This window comes from Rhinatrema bivittatum, chromosome 2, assembly GCF_901001135.1.
Source record: "Rhinatrema bivittatum chromosome 2, aRhiBiv1.1, whole genome shotgun sequence".
Lineage (NCBI taxonomy): Eukaryota > Metazoa > Chordata > Amphibia > Gymnophiona > Rhinatrematidae > Rhinatrema > Rhinatrema bivittatum.
Genome location: NC_042616.1, coordinates 416,789,580 through 416,813,313, shown reverse-complemented (window position 1 = coordinate 416,813,313; position 23,734 = coordinate 416,789,580). Strand labels below are relative to the sequence as shown.

At 48.1% G+C, this 23,734-nt stretch overlaps 1 protein-coding gene across 1 annotated transcript in view; it reads left to right on the top strand.

Moving 5' to 3' along the window:
• Positions 1–23,734, top strand: part of CACNA1I (calcium voltage-gated channel subunit alpha1 I) — a 592,517-nt gene that overhangs the window by 246,095 nt on the left and 322,688 nt on the right.

Here is a 23,734-nt window from a genome sequence, read left to right as displayed (position 1 = left end):
TCAGCATACACGCAGGAATTTACAGCTGCTCTCTAGGCGATGTACTTTTCTGTATGCACATTTAGGGGGTAGATTTTCAGACGAGCGCGAACAGCCTACTTTTGTTTGCGCTCCAGGCGCAAACAAAAGTACGCTGGATTTTAGTAGATACGCGCGGAGCCGCGCGTATCCACTAAAATCCTGGATCGGCGCGCGCAAGGCTATCGATTTTGTATAGCCTGCGCGCGCCGAGCCGCGCTACCTCCCCCCGTTCCCTCCAAGGCCGCTCCGAAATCGGAGCGGCCTTGGAGGGAACTTTCCTTTGCCCTCCCCTCACCTTCCCCTCCCTTCCCCTACCTAACCCACCCGCCCGGCCCTGTCTACACCCCCCCCTTACCTTTGTCGGGGGATTTACGCCTCCCGGAGGGAGACGTAAATCCCCGCGCGCCAGCGGGCCTGCTGCGCGCCGGGCCGCGACCTGGGGGCGGGTACGGAGGGCGCGGCCACGCCCCCGGGCCGTAGCCACGCCCCGTACCCGCCCCCAAAACGCTGCCGACACGCCCCCGGAACGCCGCGACGACCGGGCCCGCCCCCCGACACGCCCCCGACACGCCCCCCTCCGAGAACCCCGGGACTTACGCGAGTCCCGGGGCTCTGCGCGCGCCGGGAGGCCTATGTAAAATAGGCTTCCCGGCGCGCAGGGCCCTGCTCGCCTAAATCCGCCCGGTTTTGGGCGGATTTAGGCGAGCAGGGCTCTGAAAATCTACCCCTAGGTGTATACTTTCAAGAATCAAAAAATATGCATGTCCATGCTTTCCCCAACTCAGCTCTGCACCCTAGAACACCTATTGTGAGTATGGGGAAAAAGTATGCAGGTGATAGAGGATGAAATGGGGTAGAAGCAGGAAATATTTCTTTACAGAGATGATAGTGGCTGCATGGAACGGCCTCCTAGTGGAGGTGGTGGAGGCAAAAACAGTATCTGAATTCAAGAAAGCATGGGATAAGCACAGGGGATCTCTAAAGAAGCGATGAGAAATATAATGCTAAATAAATTGGGTAGGTGAGAAGATTGGATGGGTCCATATGGTCTTTTTCTGCCATTATGTTTCTAAACCCCTTCCCCCTCACCTGGTGATTTTCAGAAGCCGATTTGCCCAAAAAGGGTAATTTCCAAACAGCCTGCAGTGGAAAGTTGCCTAAAGAGCACCTGAATTACCTGTTGTGGTTCCGGCCCACGGAGGTCCGCGGCCGGCCACTTCCCTCATCTCAAGACAGCTCCGGGGACCAAGGCGCTACATTCAGGCCTCGCTAGACCCTTCCCGTGGCCTCCCTCCTCGAGGGAGATGCCGTTGACTCTCTGCAGCTTGCCCCGCCCCCTAGGCGCACGCGCAGGTGCTCAGCATTTAAAGGGACTAGCGCGGGAAGTCGGCACCACACTGGGGATGACGTCAGACGCTCTCAGGGTTCTTAAACCCTGCAACTAGCTCCACTCCTTGCCTTGCAACGAGGTTATTCCTTGGAGTGTGCTAGTTGCTGTTCCTGCATTATTCCCTTCCAGCTCTTCGGCTCGTCCACTGGCTTCTGACTTCGGCTCGTCCACTGGTTTCTGATTCCAGCTCGTCCTCTGACTTCTGACTTCGGTTCATCCTCTGGTATCCTGCTCGCTGCATGTCTCGACCTTGGTTCGTCTTCAGTCTCTGCTGTCAGCCGCCTGCCTAGAATCCTGGTTTGTTCTTTCTCCTGCTCTTTGTCCTCCAGACTGCTCCATCCAGGAGGCCTTGCCTAAGACCAAGAAGCTCGGGTCTTCACGGGCCCCTCCTGGGGGGACCTTGGGCTTCTGGTTGGCCTCCTGGTTCCAGCTTCTCCTCTCCTCCGTGTTCCGAGACTACTCTTCGGATACTCGTCCTCAGGAGACCACACGTAAGTCCAAGCGGCTCGGGTCCTCACGGGCTCCTCCTAGGGGGACCTCAGGCTTCCAGTGGTGAAGATTCAGCTGGTCTCCTGGCTTGGACCGCCTCCCGACTACGACCTCCACTGTGGGCCTTCCCACGGTGCACCATTATCAGGTCTAGTCTGCTCAAGGGTCCACAAATCCAACAGTTTGCAAGGCCATGGACCCGGCGGACTTGGCCAACCTACAGGCCATTCCCGGAATTGCCCACTGGCTGCAACAGCAGCAGCACTGCCTAGATGTCCTGACAGCGACAGTGGAGAGGCTGGCCAACCGTTTGGATGCCGCACCTTCGGCAGCGCCTCCTGCTCTGGTTTCCATGCCTAGTCCTAGACCTGCGGCCTCCACACAACTGCCTGTGCTGCCCAGATACTCAGGGGAAGCAAAACAGTGTTGATGGTTTCTCAATCAATGCTTCATACGTTTCACATTACTGCCTTCTCAGTTTACGACTGACCTGCTTAAAACCAGCTACATTGTGTCTTTGCTAGATGGGAAGGCTGTGGCCTGGGCCTCTCCGTTACGGGAACTTTAACGATCCCATTCTTGGAAACCTGCAGCAGTTCGTGTCCACATTCTGACACATCTTCGATGAGCCTGCCCGCAAATCCACAGCGGTTGCTGAGTTACTCCAATTATGCCAGGGCTCTCGTTCCCTTGCTGAATACGCGGTCGAGTTCCACACACTGGCCACCAAGCTGGACTGGAGGGAAAACAGCCTTCACGGAATTTTCTTGGAGGGATTGTCTTCACGATTCAAGGATGAGCTAGCAGCAAGGGACCTTCCAGATGACCTAGACAGCATGATCGATCTGGCAGGAAGGGTTGACCGTCAACTCCAACAACGGTTCTATGAGGGGAGATCAGGTCGTAGACCAGGTAACCTGGGATCTACGTCTTTTCAACCTTTGTCCTCCTCCGCTTCTTCCAGTAACCAAGGGGCAGAACCTATGCAGTTGGGGCGGGGCCCCCTTTCCCAAGAAGAAAGGAGACGACGACGCTCTCTAGGCCCATGCCTATGCTGTGGCAACAAGGGGCACTTCCTAGCCCAATGTGGTGAGTGGCTGGGAAACGCCAGAACCTGGGTATCATCAGAGAGCTCACCCTAGGTAACACTAATTCCGCTCCCCAATATACTGTACCAGTTACCCTTGAATTCCCTGGAGGTGCTTTTGACACGCTGGCTTTGGTTGACTCAGGACCCGGAGGGAATTTCATCCTCGCCAATCTCGTTCAGCAGTTACATCTTGCCTTACAACCCCATCTTCCTCCACTCCGAGTTTCTTCGATTCACGGTACCCCCCTCCAGGGGAGTATTTACACCAGAAACTAAGCCCTTAACTTTACATACTGGTCTCTTACACACTGAAGAAATTTTGTTTCTTATACTGGAAAGATCCATTCACCCTATCATCTTGGGCTTGCCTTGGCTTCAGAAGCACTCCCCAGTCATCCTCTGGGATACCCTTCAAATCACATCTTGGAGTTCTTTCTGTTTCACCTCCTGCCTGGCGACGATCCCTCAGCCCAGTGTGCCACTTCTGACCATGCCAGTAGCTGTTCTGCCACACTACCTGGATTATCTAGATGTCTTCTCGAAGGAGAAGGCCGAGCTTCTCCCTGAACATCGGCCCTTCGATTGTGCCATAAACTTGGTGCCCAGCACCACACCTCCCAAGGGGCAGGTATACCCCTTGTTGCTTCCAGAGACTCGAGCCATGTCTAGTTACATTCAGGAGAATTTAGAGCGGGGCTTCATCCGGTCTTCTACTTCTCCTGCCGGAGCCGGATTCTTCTTGTTGCGAAGAAAGACGGGTCCCTCAGACCCTGTATAGATTACCGTGGCCTCAACACCATCACGCGACGCGACAAATATCCTTTGCCATTGATTCCCGAACTTCTAGACTGGCTGCCAAGAGCCAAGGTCTTCACCAAGCTGGACCTCCGGGGTGCATATAACCTAGTGAGGATACGACCCGGTGATGAGTGGAAAACCACATTCAACACAAGAGACAGGCATTATGAGTACCTAGTCATGCCATTCGGCTTATGCAATGCCCCTGCGGTTTTCCAGAATCTAATGAATGAAGTGTTAAGGGATATGTTGCACACTTTTGTCATAGTATATCTAGAGGATGTACTGATCTATCCCAATGATCTGGGCACGCACCGTTTGCACATTCGACAAGTGCTATAAAATCTTCGAGACAACCGCCTCTTTGCCAAATTGGAGAAGTGCCAGTTTCACCAAGAATCCCTGCCCTTCCTTGGATATATTGTGTCTTCCATGGGCTTTTACATGGATCCGGATAAAGTAGCGGCCATCAAGAAATGGCCTCGACCAGTGGGGGTTAAAGCTCTGCAACGCTTCCGTGGGTTTGCCAACTTTTACCACCAGTTTATACCGCATTACTCCCAGATGGTAGCCCCGCTCACCGCCCTTACCAAGAAAGGAGCAGATGCCAAAAATTGGTCTCCAGCAGCACAAAGTGCCAATCAGGAGCTGAAGAGAGCCTTTCTTCGGGACGTATGCTTCCATCATCCAGACCCACAGTGTCAATTTATTGTGGAGGTTGACGCATCTGACCTTGCGGTAGGAGCGGTCCTAAGCCAAATATCCAGTAAAGGCAAATCCTTGCCATGTTCCTACTTCTCTCGGAAGTTCTCACCCGCTGAGAAGAATTACGGTATAGGGGATAAGGAGCTGTTGGCCATTAAGCTGGCATTTGAAGAATGGTGTCAGTGGCTAGAAGGGGTCCAACATCCTGCTATTGTCTATATGGATCACAAGAACCTAGAGTTTCTGTGCCGAGCTCAACGCCTCAACCCACGACAAGCTCGATGGTCCCTGTTTTTTAGCCAGTTCAACTTTCTCCTCTGCTACAGACCAGCATTTAAGAACGTTCGGGCAGATGCCCTCTCTCACACTACTGAGACTGAGGATACCCCCAATCCACCTCAGTACATCCTAGACCCTGCCAAGGTCCTCCTTGCAGCTTCACAGGTGGTTCCCATGGGTAAGAGGTTCCCATGGGTAATTAGTGCCTGCTCGCCTGCGCAATAAACTTTTATCACGGGCTCACGACTCTTTGACAGCGGGTCATTCTGGAGTTGCTCGGACCTTGGAACTGTTGACCAAATACTTTTGGTGGCCTCAGGTAAAGAAGGACATTCGTATATATGTCAGTTCCTGTCCTACTTGTGCTCGACAAAAACCGCTGTCTGGCCATCCCTGGGGGCTCCTCCAACCGTTACCCATTCCAACAGAGCCGTGGACCCTATCTGTCCACAGACTTCATAGTGGACTTGCCACCCTCAGAAGAGAAAACCATGATATGGGTCACAGTTGATAGATTTTCGAAAATGGCTCACTTTATGCCTCTAAGCAAGCTGCCGACCGCGCCTGAACATGCACAGCTCTTCACTCAGCATATCTTTCGTCTACATGGACTCCCCCTCCATGTTGCCTCGGACAGAGGTTCGCAGTTCATGGCCAAATACTGGAGAGCACTCTGCAAAATGTTCGGGGTCAAATTAGACTTTACCACGGCCTTTCACCCACAAGGCAATGGCCAAGCGGAATGTGCAAACTGAACCTTAAAAGTGGTCCTTCGAGCCTTTGTAGGGGACCAACAAAATGACTGGGTATCTTTGCTGCCGAGGGCAGAATTTTCCTATAACCACCATCGACATTCTGCCACCAATATGTCCCCCTTACAATTGGTATACGGGAAACGACTCCAACCTCCTCTACCCTTGTCTCTGATGGTTCCGCCTCCGGCAGCACAACTCACAGCCCAACAGTTAGTGATCTTTGGAGGTCTACTCAGGAGAAATTATGACAGACAGCTGCTACCGCAAAAAGACAAGCAAACTGCGATGCCCTGCTCCTGTATTTCTCCCCGGAGATAAGGTGTGGTTGAGCACCAAGAACATTCACTTACAGATCCCCTCCATGCCCCTGGCTTCTAAGTACATCGGACCATTCGCCGTAATGGAGCGAGTAGGCACTGTTTCCTACCATCTACGTCTCCCGTCCACACTAAAGATTCATAATGTCTTCCATGTGTCTTTACTCAAGCCTTTGGTCTTGTCAGCTTTCCAACGCAAACCTCCTGAACCCACCAAACCTTCAGCTGAGGAGGACATCATTTATCAAGTAAAAGAGGTATTAGACATCCGTTTCCATCACAGAAGATGGGAGTATCTTCTCTCCTGGGAAGGGTATGGCCCTGAGGAGAATACTTGGGAACCGGCCTCCAACATTCTGCATAAGACTCTTCTTCACCAGTTTCATTTTGACCACCCTGCTAAGCCTCGGCCCCCAGGTAGGGGGCGTAAGGGGGGGTGTACTGTTGTGGTTCTGGCCCATGGAGGTCCACGGCTGGCCACTTTCCTCACCTCAAGACAGCTCCGGGGACCGCAGCGCTCCATTCAGGCCTTGCTAGGCCCTTTCCGCGGTCTCCCTCCTCGGGGGAAACGCCGCTGAAGCTCTGCAGCTGGCTCTGTCCCCTAGGCGCGCGTGCGCACACGCAGGGGCTCAGCATTTAAAGGGACCAGCGCGGGAAATCAGCACAAACCTGGGGTTGACGTCAGATGCTCTCAGGGTTCTTAAACCCTGCAACTAGCTCCACTCCTTGCCTTGCAATGAGGTTACTCTTTGGAGTGTGCTAGTTGCTGTTCCTGCCTTGTTCCCTTCCAGCTCTTTGGATCATCCACTGGCTTCTGACTTCAGCTCGTCCTCTGGTATCCTGCTCGCTGCCTGTCTCGACCTCAGTTCGTCTTCAGTCTCCGCTGTTAGCTGCCTGCCTAGAATCCTGGTTTGTTCTTCTTCCTGCTCTTTGACCTCCGGACTGCTCCGTCCAGGAGGCCTCGCCTAAGACCAAGCGGCTCGGGTCCTCATGGGCCCCTCCTGAGGGGACCTCGGGCTTCCAGTGGTGAAGTTTATTTTATTTATTTATTTAAGGTTTTTCTATACCGGCATTCATGAAAGCGTTCACATCATGCCGGTTTACATGAAACAGGGTTCACATGTTTACATGAAACATGTGAACCCTGTTCACATGTTTACATGAAACAGGGTTCACATGTTTACATGTTTACATGTTCACATGTTTACATGAAACAGGGTTTACATGAAACAGGGTTCATGCCGGTTTACATGAAACAGGGTTACAAGTTCCAGTTGGCCTCCTGGTTCCAGCTTCTCCTCTCCTCTGTGTTCCAGGACTACTCTTCGGATACTCGTCCTCAGGAGACCGCACGTAAGTCCAAGCGGCTCGGGTCCTCACGGGCTCCTCCTGGGGGACCTCGGGCTTCCAGTGGTGAAGATTCGGCTGGTCTCCTGGCTTAGTCCGCCTCCTGGCTACGACCTCCACTGTGGGCCTTCCCACGGTACACCATCAACAGTTCTAGTCGGCTCAAGGGTCCTCGAATCCAACATTACCTCAATTTTCAACATGGACTTTGGAACATAATTCTGCTTTGAAATTATCTCACTAAATCTACCCCACACTAGTTTTCACCTTCTATTTGGTGTGCACATATTTTCCCTGAAAACCTAGGCACATACTGCTGCATTTTATAAAGCAGGCATGTAAGTCCAAATCCCTTTGAAACACCATTCCCCAGGAGTGTTCCTGCTCAATCCAGGGAAACCTACGCGCAATCATGGCCTTACATGTATGTGACCTTGGGCTACTCACTTCATCCTCCATTGCCTCAGGTACAATCTAAGGGCCTGATTTACTAAGGCTTTTCTCTCATCCTTTGTTTATGGGAAAACATTTAGTAAGTGAGGCCCTGCGATTGTAATCCCCCTGGGGACGGGGCATCAGATCAGCTTTGAAGTGCCAGTGAGGTGGGCAGTTATCTAAAAGGTCACTACTGGGCGTAAAAGAAGAGTTTTACACTCAGATGTCCCTTTTGAAAATTACCCCCAAAACGAATGCTAGGAGAGGGAGATTTTGTAAGAGCCCGCATGGGGCTGAAATCCACTTGGAGAAAGTGCATGCACACCGCAGCCCGAAGTTTCTGATTGTAAGTCCACTTTGAAAATTTGCGGGTATAGAAAGAATCCACGTGACCTGCATGCACACGTTTACACCTTCCTGGGAGCAGATGTGCATGAGTGTACATATGCATTTACACACCCTCATACTGTCCAAAATCAAAATGTGCGTGTATAAACTCCGCCCCCAGGAACACCTCTTTCTAGCCCCTGTAAAAATAAATGAGAAAGCGCTTCTGTATGAACTTTTATGTACACAACCCCTGTGGCAATTATCTAAATGGCCATTTCTGTACATAAAAACATGTTTTATTTTCTGTAAATGCTGTTGAAAGTCAGGTTCTTAATGAATTAGGGGAAGGGGGTCAATATTCAAATTGTTTGTGTGGCTAAATTTGTCAATTAGCCGGAAAAACCATGAGTTTTAAAAAAACTTTCTATGCTTTCACCGCCTCCCAAGTTATCTGGCTAAGTGGTTAGCCAGAAAAAACTTATCTTAATAACTTGGAGATGTCCAGGGGCCTTCTGGAACAGAGTTAAGTTTGCCAAATACCTTATCTGGCTAACTCCAATATTCAGATATAAGATAACATTTAAATGCAGATATGTCTGGTCATGCCGGAGAGCAGTTCTAAAATTAGTCAGATAAGTTTATCCAGCTACATTCAGTTGAGGGCCTAATCAGCAGTGCTCTATTGAATATTCCAGGCAAGCTATTTGGTTAGCTTTAGTTGAATCTTGTTTGTTCATAGCGCTGCTGAATCTTGAGCTCAAAGTATTTAACCAGTAGTTCAATACTGAGGACTGGTTGGTTCCATGTTATTAATTGTAGCACCATGGACAACGAATTTACTGGGCACTGTATGTAGTACCATGGACACTTCCAGCCCAGAGTTGCTGTCTCTTGTGTAAGTATTATTCCATGAACTGAGAAAAGGTCATCTTGCTTTTTGAACCTTAAAACAATTTTCAAATGCATTTATAGTGGTCTATGTCGAAAAAATTAAATGAAAACTCTAGTATATAAATTACTTTTTCCTCTTCCAACTTTCAAAGACAGATAATTTATCTGGCCTTTCTTCTCACTTGCTGTGTCTCAGTTTATCTGTGTCTTTCCACGTACATTGCTTTCCTCTTTTCTTGCATAGAAACATAGAGGTCAATATTCAGCTGCTATCCAGCTGAGAAAGTTAACCAAATAAACTTATCCGGCTAACTTGGCGCAGCCTCATTGAATTGCAGTCCTAGACTTATCTGGCTTACTAAGCGAGATAAGGCTGAATATCAGCACTTACCCAGGTAAGTTAGCCAGATACGTAGCTTGGCCCCAGAATGTTCCACCCCTCACTTAAAGGTGAATTTTCAAACAATACATGTAAATGTAACATACTATCATAGCAATGTAAATATAATAAAGCATAGCAATTTTCAAAAGCTATTTACCCACATTAAGTGCAATTAACGTGGGTAAAACCTATTTGCAATTCACTGGCCGCGCCTATCTTATAAAATCCGGCGTACTTTTGTTCGCGTGCGCGTAGAATTATAAAATCTACCCCAGTATGTTTAGAGAATTTTTACCTATCAGACAGAATGCATCGGTATTGCCCAGCACGAGCTTTGAGGTCAGAATCTCAGAAGCTCTTTCAAGTTCCTCCACCTTCAATCTTTCATCTAAATAAGACCAGAGAACAGGCCTAGTCTGTAGCAGCTTCGATCTCATGGAACTTGTTACCACTGGAGTTGTGAAACGAACCAGATCTTACAGAATTTCAGGAAAAAGGTTAAGGCAGTATTATTTCAGTAGGCATTTACTAAAGAAAATAAAGTGAAGTGAAGCGGCAGTAATTTAGGGGCAGCTTTGTTACAGTAAAATGTGCCACTTTTTCCTTTTTATTCAATTTCATTTTGTGTATGTTTTAATTGTATTTTATTCTGAATGTTGTTCTGCACTCCGTGCTGAACAATGTGGAAACAGTGAAAAATAAGGTGGAATAAATAAATAAATAAAAGCCCACTTACACAGGTAAAGTGCATTTACTCCTGTAAAAAACGTTTTCCGGCCTTTAGCCGGAAAACATTTTAGTGGGATAAAAAGATATCTGACTAAGTGGAGGCCGCTTTCCGTGGCCAAATATTGAAACAGCGCTACTTCGCCAGCTAAATCAAAACCTAACTGGCTCAGTTGCACAGACTATTAGCATCATAGAAGTTAACAGCAAAACCTGTCTAAATCGGCTTTGTTCTCTTGCCCACTGAAAATAACCTTCCTTACCCTACTTGAATCTTTAGTTTTACCATTGTTTCCCCATCACGGAAACTCCTCTGTGCTTATCCCATGCCTTCTTCAATTCTGTTCTCATCTTTGCTCCTACCTCCTCCACTGGGAGGCTGTTCTGTGCATCCATTAACCTTTCCATGGAATGCTTCTGAGCTTACCCCTTCTAGCCTCATATCATGACCTCTTGTTCTGGAACTTTCCTGCCACTGAAAAATATTTGCCTCTTGTTAATTATTAATATTTTGGAAATATGCAAATGCTTACAGGAAAAAAAGAAAAAGGATCATATTACGACAACCCTGGCAGAGCTACACTGGTTACCAATAGAACAAAGAATACAATATAAAGTACTCTGTACAATACATAAACTAATTTATGATGAAAAAGCTGAATGGCTCAATATGGCCTTACACTTACATGTACCACAAAGAAATCTTAGATCTGCGAACAAGGCAATACTAACAGTGCCATCAATTAAGACAGCATGACTGACGCAGGTCAGAGAACGAGCTCTGTCCTTAGTAGGCCCTAATTTATGGAATGCAATGCCTCTTGAGTTAAGATTACAAAGAAATTATAAATAATTTAAAGGATTTCTAAAAACCTAGCTTTTTAAACAAGCTTTTTGCAGTGAAAATGGAGATACGTAAATAAAGAGCTGTGTATCCTAGAACTTTTCGGCTATGAGGTCGCCTGACGAAACTAAGCACTTAAGGAAAATCAATCTCTTTACATTTTTTATAATTTTAAATATTATAATCTTAGCTTATTATCATCATTTTGATTAGTTTAGTTTTAACACTTTTAGTACATGGTGTTGATTTTACAAAAGGGTTTAGTATTTTACATATAGATTAACATTTTACATGTACGGTAAGTTAAGAGTTAAGAGAATTGAATTATTTTTAAATAGATTTTAAATGATACTGTACTTTGTAATCGGATCTTAATGTATTGGCTCTTTTAATATTTTTATTCATTTTTATATATTTAATGTTATTTTATGTGCCTCGATGTAAACCGTTGTGATGGTAATCACTTAACGATGATACAAAAAAAAGCCAATAAATAAATAAAATTCTATCATTTTCTCCCCTTTCCTCCTCTCCTTAAGGGTTTACATACATAAGTCCTTAACTCACATTCATAGGTCCTTAATTCTTATCTCCTAGGGTTCACAATGCAGATTTATTTATTTATTAAGTTGAACCCCTAGGAAACAAATAAATAACATATAATCATTAAAACAATTAAAAACAAACTGAGACAATAAACTGTATTATTTTCAAAGCACATCTCTGAGCTGCCTCTAATTTGCTTATATCCTTTTGGAGATGTAGCCTCTAAAATTGGACAGAAGTATTATTAGCTACTTTTTCCTCTCCCTAAGCACCCTAGCTTTTCACCTGCTCTTTTTACTCGGCTACTGTGAATTTATCAGGTAAAATCAACCCGAGATCCCGCTCATGTTAGTGGTTGTCACTTTCCCCTTCCCCATTTCTATTCCATCATGTAATGTTTCCTTAGGTTTCTTCATCCCGCATGTATGGCTCAGTATTTTATTTTACATTTTTGCATTAAATTTCAGGTGCCGCACTCTTTGCCACTCTGCGGGCTTTTTGAGATCCTTCCTCATATTTTCCACTGCCTCTATAATGTCAGGATTGACACAGGCCAAGGTGCCATCTGCACAGAAATATACCTGCAGTTCTAACTCCTTTGTGATATCATACATTAAAACATAAAACCAGTCCCAGGGCTCATTTCTCTGGCACTCGCTGGTCAGAATGACGTCTGCTTGCCATTATCCTCTGTTGCCTGTCTCTCATCCGGTTTCTAATCCAGTTTATTGCCTTGGGGCTCATCCCCGCACCCCTTCGTTCCCCATATTTCCCAGCTAGGGTTGCCAATTGGCTCCAGTTTTTCAGGACAGATTGATCCAGGATGAGGAGAGAGACTTTGGGGGTGATAGTGTCTGATAATCTGAAAGTGGCAAAGCAATTTGACAAGGCAGTAGTTAAGGCCAGAGAGATGCTGGGTTGCATAGAGAGAGCCATAAACAGCAGGAAAAAGGAGGTGAAAACGCCCCTGCACAGATTCTTGGTGAGGCATCACCTGGCGTACTGTGTTCAGTTCTGGAGACTGCGTCTTAAAAAAGGGTAAGGGCAGAATGGAAGCAGTGCAGAGAAAGGCAACCAAAATTGTGTGGGGTCTGCATGGAAAGGTGAGATGAGGCTGAAGGACATAAATATTAGGGATGCGCAAGTTAAAAAAAACTTTGTTTCATTTTCTTTTTTATTTTTGAGTTGGGTTTTTTTTTTTGCTGAGTATTATCATTTAATGTTTTTCATTTCTGTGCTTTGCAGAAATGAAGTAAATATGAAAAGCAAAAAGAAAAAACATGAAATGGGGCCTCCCCAGACCTCCCCCCCCCCCCCCCCCCCACACGCCCTTCTCACCCATCCCCCTGTCCAAATAAAATGCCAGGATCAGGAAGCTGCTTGGCCCTCCCACTTACCTGGTCAGTGGGGGTCCTGCCATTGCTACAGCCTGATCCTGTCACTGGGGCCCAGCCTAAAACCAGGTCATGTTGACAAGGGTTAGGCCTTGGCCTGGTGCTGGGACCTGGCCCCAAGACCGGGTTCCATCTTCTTTCTTCTGCCTGCAGCATGTTCTTAAAGCCAATGGCATCATTTTTGGAAAACACGAGGGAAGAAGACATCTGGTGGCCTAGTCTAGGTTGAGGCCTAGGCCTCAGGCTGGGCCTAGGTGCCAGGACCAGGCCTCAGATTTTTCCTCTCAAAATGAAACAAAGTAAAATCAACAACATCATGTCAGGAATTATTTTTTCTTGGAAAAGGAGGTGAATGCATGGAATGCCCTCTCAGAAGAGATGATGAAATCAAGAACAATAATGGAATTCAAAGGGACGTGGGACAAACACAGACTATCCCTGCTGGCTAGAGAATAGAATTGAAGAAATGGGGTAACTTCTGTTTTTCACCTAAAGTTACATTTCTGCTTTGAGATAACCTGCACAAAACGGCAATTACTAACCTGAAAAAGACTTGCTGGGCAGACTGCATGGTCCATTTTAATCTTTATGAGCCATCATTTACTATGTTACTATGTTTACTATGATCCCGTTTTGGTGGCCCAATTGATTTCCTTAAGAAAAGCAAATCTGCAAGGTCCATGCAGACAGTGGGGTACAACCAGGACTGGATCAACCTATTTTTTGAAATCTGGAGCCAGTTAGCAGCCCTCTTCCCAGCTTGTTTCTTAGTCAAAAGCTTTACTGAATTCTCTCTCCCTCTCTGGCAATGTCTTCACCTCCCTACTTTTCCACTCATTCTGCTGTCTTTTCCCTGTCTTCCTCTCTCTTATTTTTATCTTTTTCGTCATTCGGCTTTCCTGTTTCATCTCCTTTCCATCTTTCTCTTTCCATTTCTCTTCTCATGCTTTTCTTTCATCTTTCCTTTCCCTTCTGTCCCTCTCCCCTGTCTTTTTTTTTTCCACCTTCTCTCTCTCATTTCTCCTTGTATTAGCAGCCTGAAGCCTTAATCTATTCAGTTTAGTATAATTTGCCCACTGGGAATATGGTAAACACTTTGCCCAAAGCAGCTGAAAAGAGAAGTTCAAATGAGACTGCTCTGGAAATCTCTGATGTGCACTTTCCAGCGGTAGCCTAAAGATACAGACACTATTTTCAGTGTCAAACCTGGTATGGAGCCAGAGGAAAGTCATGCAATATTGCCACTCAGTCAAGGGTGGATTGCCCTATTGGAGGGATTGGGCTTCCCCAGTGGACCGGTTGCTCCCATCGCGTGACTTTTTTTTTTTTTTTTTTAAACTTCCCGGCCGAAGAAAAGGAGCGAATGCTAGGGTTTTCAGGCATGCCCTCAGAAATCCCCACCAGACGCTAATAGTCTGCTTTTGCAGGTAACTCCTCCTTGCCCTCATAGTCTCTTAGTTACAGGCAGGGTGGGATCCTCTCAGAGGAGAGCTGCATTGTATTCCTGCCCCCAGCTGTTTTTCTTATGCTGATTGGACAGCATTGGGGGGGAGACACAGCAGAGCTCCAGTGGCTCCACAGATTTCTGTAGCAATGACCCTCTTGGTCCCATCTCCCTTCCCCTCTCACACCATGCTGGGCCAGGACCAGGAGAAGGTGGAAAAACAGACATACAGATGGAGGTAGAGGGTGAGGAGAGGAGAGAGACAGCAGGGGCGAGGGGGGGGGGAGGGGACAGAGACAAAAGGGGAGACAGGCATATAGGGAGCTTGGAAGGATTGAGATATAGAGGGGGAGCATGGAAGGAGGGAGTGGATCACAGGATCTCTTGCTCAGTCCAGCTGACGGATGCAGCTGTCTGGTAAATTGCTCTGTAGCCTGTACCTTCCTCCCTCAGGTCTCACTCTGAACACATGCCTTGTCCCATAGCAATTTGGAACTTCCCTGATGTTAAACAAAAACATATAATGTACTGCAGTGACCCCTCCCCCCCCTTCCCCTCTCTGCCCATGCCTGTCCCCCTTTCCTGGCTCTTTCTCGGCTCAGCATCCCCTGCCTGTTATCTCGCTGCTCCCCTCAAGCCTATTGCTGGGCTGCTCCGTTCCCAGGGTAATGTAAGTAATATGGCTGGTGGAGGGGGGAGGGGCAGGATGACATGACGGGCAGCCACATAGGGGCTAAGGAATGTTTGTTCCACTACAATGGTGGCCAGCTCCCTGATGAGGTGCATTAGTGCCCCCTGGCCCTGGCACTCTGGGCAGTTGCTTGTCTCTTCTGACAGTCCTGGTTCGCCCAGCATGCTTCTGAACTTCTGAGTTCCTGTGTGAAAGAGAGAAGGAGCATGTATGAGTGAGTGTGTCTGTGTGTGACAGAATGAATGTGCATGTGTATGGAGAGGGACACAGGAAAAGGTTTGTGCTACCCACTTGTAATCAACGAGAAATTGAAATGGGGAGCAGCTGAGTGGCAGGGGGCCCCCTTCATTGCCCTGAGAGGCTGTAAGAGAAATTGCTCCCTGTATGCAGCCTGTCAATTCATTATCGCCCTTTAATGCATACACAGATACAGTGATTGAGCAGTTCACTGGCTGGATATAAAATTTATGCTAATTAGGGACACCATGTCTCTTCTCCCCATCCCCGTTCCTCAAGTGTCCAGTCCTGGTCTGTGGAAATGTTGGCAACCCTAGCAGCGGCCTGAAGAGAAACTTGCAGAGCCGGGAGAGAGGTCTGCAAGGCTATGGCAGAACCCATCCTACCGTGGCCAGAAGAAAGCTGTTCCCAGGTTGGGATAGAGGCCTGCAAGGCCACGGCAGAACCCATCTTGCCGCGGCCAGGAGACAACCGATCTAGGGCCGAGAGAGAGGCCTTCAAGGCCTCGTGACCCTCCCCCCACCCCTAACTTTGAATGAGCCGCGCAGTAGCAGTGGCTTCCTTCCACCTCCCTTTTGGCAGTGAGGAGCAGCGCTGCCATCCAACATCGGCAAAGAAAAGGTCCAGAAGAAAGGGGGAGGCCTGAAAGTTGTAGGTGTGTATTCATGTGTGAGAGAGAGAGAGAGCGCCTGCACTGGTATGTATGAGTGAGCCTGCATCTGTGCATGAGAGAGTGAGTGAACATATGTGTGTCAGAGCTTGCACATCCCGGGAACCATAAAAGCAGCAGACTGTGTAGCCTGCAGTCAATGGGAACGCAGTAGACTGGTGGGAGTGTTGCGGAGAAGTGGAGGTAAGCTACAGGCACAGGAAGGAAGGGGGTAAGCCAGGAGGAAGTCCTGTGCAGTGTTGGGGAGGCTTCTGTCTGAGGTGACTGTATTGAGCTCTGAGAGAAGCAGTTGGCTGTGGAACCAGCGAGTCTCCTAGAGAATGAGATTGGGAAAGGGAGGGGGCTGCTACAGAATGGGGAAGGGCTGGCAGCAAGCAAGAACTTTACACCATGATGCAGCAGTGCTGGACTGGGGGCGCTCACTGTGTAAGCAGTACAAAAGTAGCATGTCTGAGAAAGTGCATTGTGTTTGTGTCAGAGATAGTGAGAAAGAAACACACACCCATACACACTTTGTCTGTGAGAGAGAGCATGTGTATAGGTATCTTTCTCTCTTAGATACACACACACACACTGTGATATGTGTGTTTTTGTACCTGAGAAAGAGTATTTGTCTTTGTGGTTGTCAATGTGTATGTGCAATAAAGTTTCTGCAATCTAAAAATCTGTTTCCAATTGACCGCGTGTGTGTGTCTGACACTGGCTGGCAGTGTCACAACTTGCAACTGATTCAAGAACCAGACTGAGAATCCAGGATCTATCTCTATAAGAGAGATAAGCAGATGTGTAGGGGGCCCAACCAATTTGCAAGGATGGAACAAGGGCTGCAGCTCTGCTCACCCCTGAACTAGAATGTCCTCAACTTCTTAGTTATTTAGGAAAGATGAAGTTTATTTTGAAGATATTTTGGCTGAATGCTACTAGGTTCCAGGGCTGACTTGGCGTGCTTTTGGGAGCTGTTGACACATGTGCTGCAGGGAAAGTGCATAAGGGTGATAGATACCCTATGGGCTAGTTTTGAAAAAATACCCTGGGCTGATGTTTTCTTGCAATCCACCCCTGTACTCAATCAAGCGGGGAAGAACTTGGTCCCTTTTGCATGTACCATTCTGTTTTACAGTAACTTGCATGGCCAGCCTGTTACTCCGTGGTTAGCTCTCTGTACTGCATGGAGGAGATCTGCTTTGATTACTGAGGGAGCATTGTATAATTTTGAGGAACTGTGGCATCATCTCTAGAGAGCTCCCTTACACTACAAGTCGGGGGAATGATGATCCATGCCATATTAGAATACAGTGGTATCACTGACTCCTTGGTGGATGAAGGGAGTGAAGGCAGCTGGAAGTTTCCTCTTCGATCCCTTCCGGTATTTCACCTGTTTATTTGTGGCCCTGCCTCTGGCTTTCTGTCTAGAAGATTCTACATGAAGGGTTGACCCAGTGGCACAGTGGCAATGCTGGGTACTACCATGCAGTGGATCTGGGGTTTGATTGTTGGTTTAGATCTTCTGGCGCTCCGGGATAGTTAGGGCTGGTGAGGGTTGTGATGCTGATGCAACATTCATAGGCCCTGGGCAGGGAAGGGGTGTCAGTCATAGTGGCTAATGAGGACCCTAAGTCCGGCTTATTGGCCAGACTTAGGGTCCTCATTAGCCAGGTTCCACAGTTTATGGCTGTCCAGCCAAGGGCTGTTGTTGCAATGGCTGGGCGGAGTTGATATAAAATGGGAGAAAATACTGTGGATATCTGTGAATAAAGAAGATGGTTCCATCTGAGCTGGAAGTCTAAAAAGAACAACTGGGACAGACTGAGGTGGAGCTGGAAACCCAAAGAAGTATGACGAAGCTCCTAGACACAAAAGCAAATTCTGCTTGCCCGCCTCAGTTAGACCTCTCAGTTGTAACTAATTTGAAAATAGGGTCTGCAAGGATCTGTTGTGTCTGTGGACCCTTAGGCCAAGGCAAGATTGTTCTAACCTGCAAGGAGGAGCCCTGCAGGTTCCCACTGTCAGCAGGTGGATCCAGGTAATGCAGAGACCCATTGGGACCTTCAACTATACCAGCCCGCATTCCCCTGAGGTTGAACCTTTGGGTGTCAAGGCCAGCAGGATTTAGGTGGGGATTCTGCTAATGGCAGAAAAGAAGGTTGTAGTAGTTAGGGTCATAGACAGGTGGCAGTCAGGCATATCCAAGGTCCAAGCAATGGTCAGAGGCAGGCAGCGATCAGGCGTATCCGAGGTCTGAGCTGAGGTCAAAACTAGGCATCCGTCCAAAGGAGGTGAAGAGGGATGAATAGGCAGGGTGAGGAGGCTAGGACATGAACAAAGACAGAAAATAACTGGAAGACAGCAGGACGAAGACTAAGGCAAGTTGGACGAGGATTGAAGACAAGGCTGGAATGAAGACAACGCTGGGAAACAATAAGCTCTACTAAGAAGTAGCTGGACCTGTTGCTGAGGCAATTGGCTGCTGGGAAGCTACACTTCTACAAGGCAGCACTGGTGACATCATCTCTAGGAGCTGTGGGGCTTTCCCACCGTGGTTCCTTTAAAAGCTGCAGAGTGACACGCTCGCCTATGGAGACAGCAGCATCCTGCCATGTGAGAGGCAAGCGGCTTCTCACAGAGTGGAAGGTCAGCAGCAATTCTCCACATTGGGGGATGGTGCAGCCAGACCCAGGACTGGAGGTGAGGGCGGCGGTTCACAGGTTGAGCCCACAGATCACTGAATATAACAGTACCCCCCCTCTTAAGCCCCCTCCCTGAGGCTTTGGGTTTCCCGGGGTACTGTTGATGAATGTCTTTCAGGAGGTTAGAGAATAGCTCCCATGAGTTTTCTACTGGACCATAGTTTTCCACAAGATCAAATAGTCAACCCTTTTTCCCCTCCAGCGGGAAACCAGGACTTCTTATACCTCGTATATAGCATCTTCAGCAGCGGTCACCTCCAGTGGTTTGGGCAGCACTCTGATGGGCCAAGAAAGTACTGTTTGCTTAAGGAGTGAAACGTGAAACATGTTGTGGATCTTCAAAGTGGGCGGTAGCTTTAGTTGGTATGTAACGGGGCCCTATTGCCAAAGCACTGAGAAGGGTCCAATATAACGTGGTTCCAGGCACATAGAAGGGAGTCGTAGATGCAAATGCCAAGTACTCAGCCAAACATTTTCTCCAACTTTGAACTGAGGGGCTGGCCTCCTTCAGGCATCTACCATTTTCTTGCCTTGGGCAGTGGCCTTCTCGATCAACTGATTAGTCCATTCCCATAGTTCATGCAATTCCTGGGCAGAGAGTTGGTCCGCTGGTGAAGAAACTGTCACAGGCAGTGGCAGAGAAGGCAGAGGCTGGAAAGGGGAGGAGCTGGTGACTATATTGATGTGATTATTATGGGAGAATTCAGCCCAAGGTAAGAGAGTGACCCAGTTATCCTGGCACTCATTAACATAAGAAGAGAGGAAGGTCTTAAGAATACTATTGGTGTGCTCCGCTTGCCCATTGCCTTGCAAATGATAAGCCATGGTGTAATCAAGTGTGATGCCAAACATTTTGCAGAGAGAGCACCAGTAGTTTGCAGTGGATTGAACTCCTCTATTTGATAATATGTGCTTGGGTAGGCCACATAGGTGAAAGACATGGAAGTTAAAGAGATGCATCAACTTTGGTGTGGAAGGAAGGCCTAATAATGGGACAAAGTGTACCATCTTAAAAAATTGATGAATTGCCACCCAAATCACAGTGGTGCCATTAGAGATAGCGAGGTCCATGATAAAGTACATGGATAGGTGGGTCCAGGGTCAGCCATGCAGCTCTTTTTGCTATGCATGAGTCAACGTAGGCCTGTACATCTTGCTTCATTTGGTGCCACCAGTAGTGTCATTGAAGCAATTCAAGGATTTGTGCCCGCCCAGGGTAACTTGTGACATGGGAGTCATGGGCCAATTTCAACACCTTTTCATGCACTCTGGAAGGTACAGCTGTCTTTCTTGGAGGGACAAGTACCATAGTGGCCAGAAGTATCTTAGCAGGATCAATGATGTGCCTTGAAGGCTCTGGGACATCCTCAGCCTGGAAGGAGCAAGAGAGGGCATATGCCCATTGTTTTATGAGTGCAAAGCAATACCATAATTCATAATTGAAGTGAGCAAAGAACAAAAACCAATGGGCTTGGTTTGCATTAAGATGCTGAGCTTGATGTAGATGTTCAAGGTTCTTGTGGTCTGTGTCTATTGTAACATGGTGTTGAGCTCCTTCGAGTAGATGGCGCCATTCCTCAAGAGCTAGTTTGACTGTCAAGAGTTCTTGATCTCCAGTGCTGTAGTTGCATTCAGATGGGGAGAACTTCTTAGAAAAGAAGGAACATGGACAAAGTACTCCTTCTGGAGTATGTTGGCTGAGGAAAGACCCTACCCCTAGGGTAGAAGCATCTACCTCTAAGATGAAGGGTCATATAGAATCCGGGTGACACAGGCAAGGCTTGTCAGCAAAGGCATTCTTTAACTTCTGAAATGCCTCAATAACCTCGGGTGGCCAATCATTGGTGTTGGCGCCCTTGTGGGTAAGGGCAATAAGGGGGGCTGCCATGGAGGAGTAATTTGAAATAAACTGAAGGTAATAAATTAGCAAACCCCAGAAATCATTGTTAGGCCCAGAGCCACACAGGGTGAGGCCAGTCCATGATGGATTTATCTTGGCTGGATCCATCTGAAATCCATCTCTTGAGACTATGTACCCAAGGAAGGGGAGCTCCTCTTACTCAAAGAGACATTTTTTGTTGTGAACCTGTCTTGATGTCTGTCTTCCAGTTCCTGTAGTCCGTGATCCAGTCCAGATGCCCGTCTTTCGTTCCTGACGTTTGTGATCCAGTCCCGATGTCCGTCCTCTGTTCCTGATGTCCGTGATCCGCCCTGGTGTTCTGAACCCCTGGTTCCTCGTCGCCACCTTTCCTGGCGTGCCATGTCGTGGTCCGCGACCAGCCCCACAGGCGGGCTGAGTAGGGTGCATCATTGTACAAGGCCTTCCTCACAGCCATAGCGCAATCCTCCGGGAGACTTCCGCTTGAAGCCTTGTCCTGGTCTACGGAGTTCCTTGCATCTGCTCCATCCATGTTTCAGACTCTGCTTGAACCTGTGCCACTCCAGCGTGGTCCGTGACCAGCCAGGCAGCTGTGTAGGATGCGCCCTGGTGCAGGCCTCTACAGTTCCTGGGACATGTTCCTCTCACTCGCTCCATTACCTCATCTGGAGTCTGTTTCGAGTCCAAGGTGGTCCGCGACCAGCCCCGCGGGTGGGCTGTGTAGGGTGCGCTGCATCGCAGTCTCAACCCAGCTCTTCCTTCCTGACTTCTCGTCTTCAGTACCTTACTCCTGAATCCTCGTCGTCAGTACTTTGTGCCTGAATCCTCATCCAAGTGTCTTTGCCTGAGTCTTTGTCTGAGCCTTCCATGTTCCAAGGCCTTTGTTTGCCCCTGACCTCCATCCGGCCTGCCGTTTCTTGCCTTTACCCAGCGGCAGGTCCGAAAGGGCTTGGAATGGTTGGAGGACTGTTGAAAGACCACCATTGTGTTGTTGGTTTTTCCGGAGCGTGCAGGTCCGGTGGAGGGTCAGTGCCTTCAATCATCCTTGTCTTCAGTCCAGCCTTGCTCCTGCTCCGGATTCCATCGCCTGTCTTCAGTCCAGCCTTGCTCCTGTCCAGCCCATGCTCGGGCATGCCTTGCCTGCCTCGGCACCTCTTCGGAGTTCCTCTGGGGTCGAGCCGTGGTCCAAGAACACAATCCCCTGGAAAGTGGAACTGCTCTCCTAGCGCTTCCTAACATTTTTCCAGTATGATATAGAGATTATTCTCTTGCAGGTGCTGTAGGACAATGCAAACATCCATTCGGTGGGAACTAAATGTTTGAGAAAAGATCAATATGTTGTGTAAATATACAACTACACAGGTCTATAGCAGATCGTGAAAGATCTTGTTGACCATTTCCTGGAAAACTGCTGGGGCATTGCAAATCCCAATGAACATGACGAAATACTTGTAATGTCTCTCGTGAGTATTAAATGTGGTTTTCCATTCATCACCAGCTTTGATGACGATAAGGTTGTACGCACCCCTGAGATCCAATTTTGTGAATATCTTGGCGCCCTGTAAGTGGTCGAAGATCTCCACTATTAGAGGTAATGTATAATAGTCCTTAGTGATGGCATTCAGGCCATGATAGTCTATGCACGGCCTGAGAGATCCGTCTTTCTTCGCGATGAAGAAAAATCCAGCCCTTACCTGGAAGAGGAAGGGCAGATAAATCCACATTCCAGATTCTCCTGATTGTGGGAGGACATGGCCTGAGTCTCTGGGAGTGATAGTGGGTAAACCTGTCCATGTGAAGGAATGGTTTCTGGGATGAACCGCAGTTGTACATGAGATGAGGAGGCAATACTTCAACATTATTTTTTGAGAAGAAATCCTCATAATCTGCATACTGAGGAGGAAGTCCCAGAAATAAAGAAGCTACGGTCACTGAGCAAGGAGGGTCTACTGGCACCAAACAGGAATCTTTACACCCATGACCTGTCGGGTGAATTGTAAGGCAGACCAGTCAAAGTGTGGTTGATATTACTAGAGCCATGGCAGACCTAGGATGATGGGCTGGATGGCTCTGGAGATCACGTGAAAGCTGATTTTTTTCCAGATGCAAGAAGCTGGTGCTTAAGGCCACGGGCACTGTAGTCATGGTAACCTGGTCTAGAAGTGGGTCTCCTTAGACAGAAGAAATTACCAAAGGAGATGTCATATGGACCATGGGAATTTGGAGTTGTTGACAAGTTTCTTTAAGATAAAGTTTCCTCTGGAACCAGAATCAACAAAGGCTTGAGTGGAGAAACAAGTGGAACCCAACTCCAGTGTGACTTGCAGAAGTAGTTGGGGAGCCGGAATGGTGAGGCCTAGGTCATCTCCCTGAAGGATCCTAGGCATTGCAGTTTCCCAACCTCTTTGGACATTGGGCCAAGAGATGGCCTCGGGCAGTGCATTAAAAACAGAGGCCCTGCTGTCTGCCAAGGAGCCTCTCTTCTGGAGCTCAGCAGCAGCATCCCACTTGCATAGGCTCTTCTGGAAGAGGAGAGGTCGATGGTGTGGCAGCTGGGGATGAGACTGAATGCTGGAATAGAGTTGCCAATGAGACATTCTTTTGTGCAGGATGGGTCTTCCAAACTCTTTGCTGCAAACAATGATCAATTTTGTCGGTTAGGGCAATGAGAGCCTCTAGCAAGGTGGGAAGATCCTGGGTGGCAAGGTCATCTGTGATTTTCCCAGAGAGGGCCTTCCAGGAAGATAGCGTCTAAACTGTCCTCATGCCAGTTTAGCTTGGAAGCCATTGTCTGCATATTCAGCTAGAGTTCGGGAGCTTTGACAGAGGCGAAGCAAGTCAGAGGCCATCGCAGTTGCACAACCTGGCTCCTCAAAGACAGTACAGAACTGCTCCGTGAATTGTTGTAGGTCAAGCAAAAGAGAATCCCCTTGCTCCCAGAGGGAAGAATCCCAGACCAGTGCTGTTCCATCATTCAGAGAGAGGATGTATTTGGTTTTAGCTTGGTCATCGGGGAATAGTGGAGCCTCCAACTGGAAGTGCATTCTACACTGGTTCAAGAATCTCCAACACTGCTTTGGATCTCTGGCATACCGGGATGGAGCTTGTGCCGCAGGAATGGTGAGGGCATCCAAACAGGTGGCAAGCCGGTGCATTGTTGCACCACCTTGTTGATCCTGTAGCCTGCAGGCTATGCCAGGGAAGACCTGAAGTGAAATCAAGTCCACCAAGACCATGGCCTCAGAAAACTGTTGTGTCTATGGACCCTTAGGCCAAGGTAGGATTGGTTCTACCTGCAAGGAAGAGCCCTGCAGGTTCCCACTGTCAGCAGGCAGACCCAGGCGAAGCAGAGACCCGTCAGGACCTTCACCTATACCAAGCCACGTT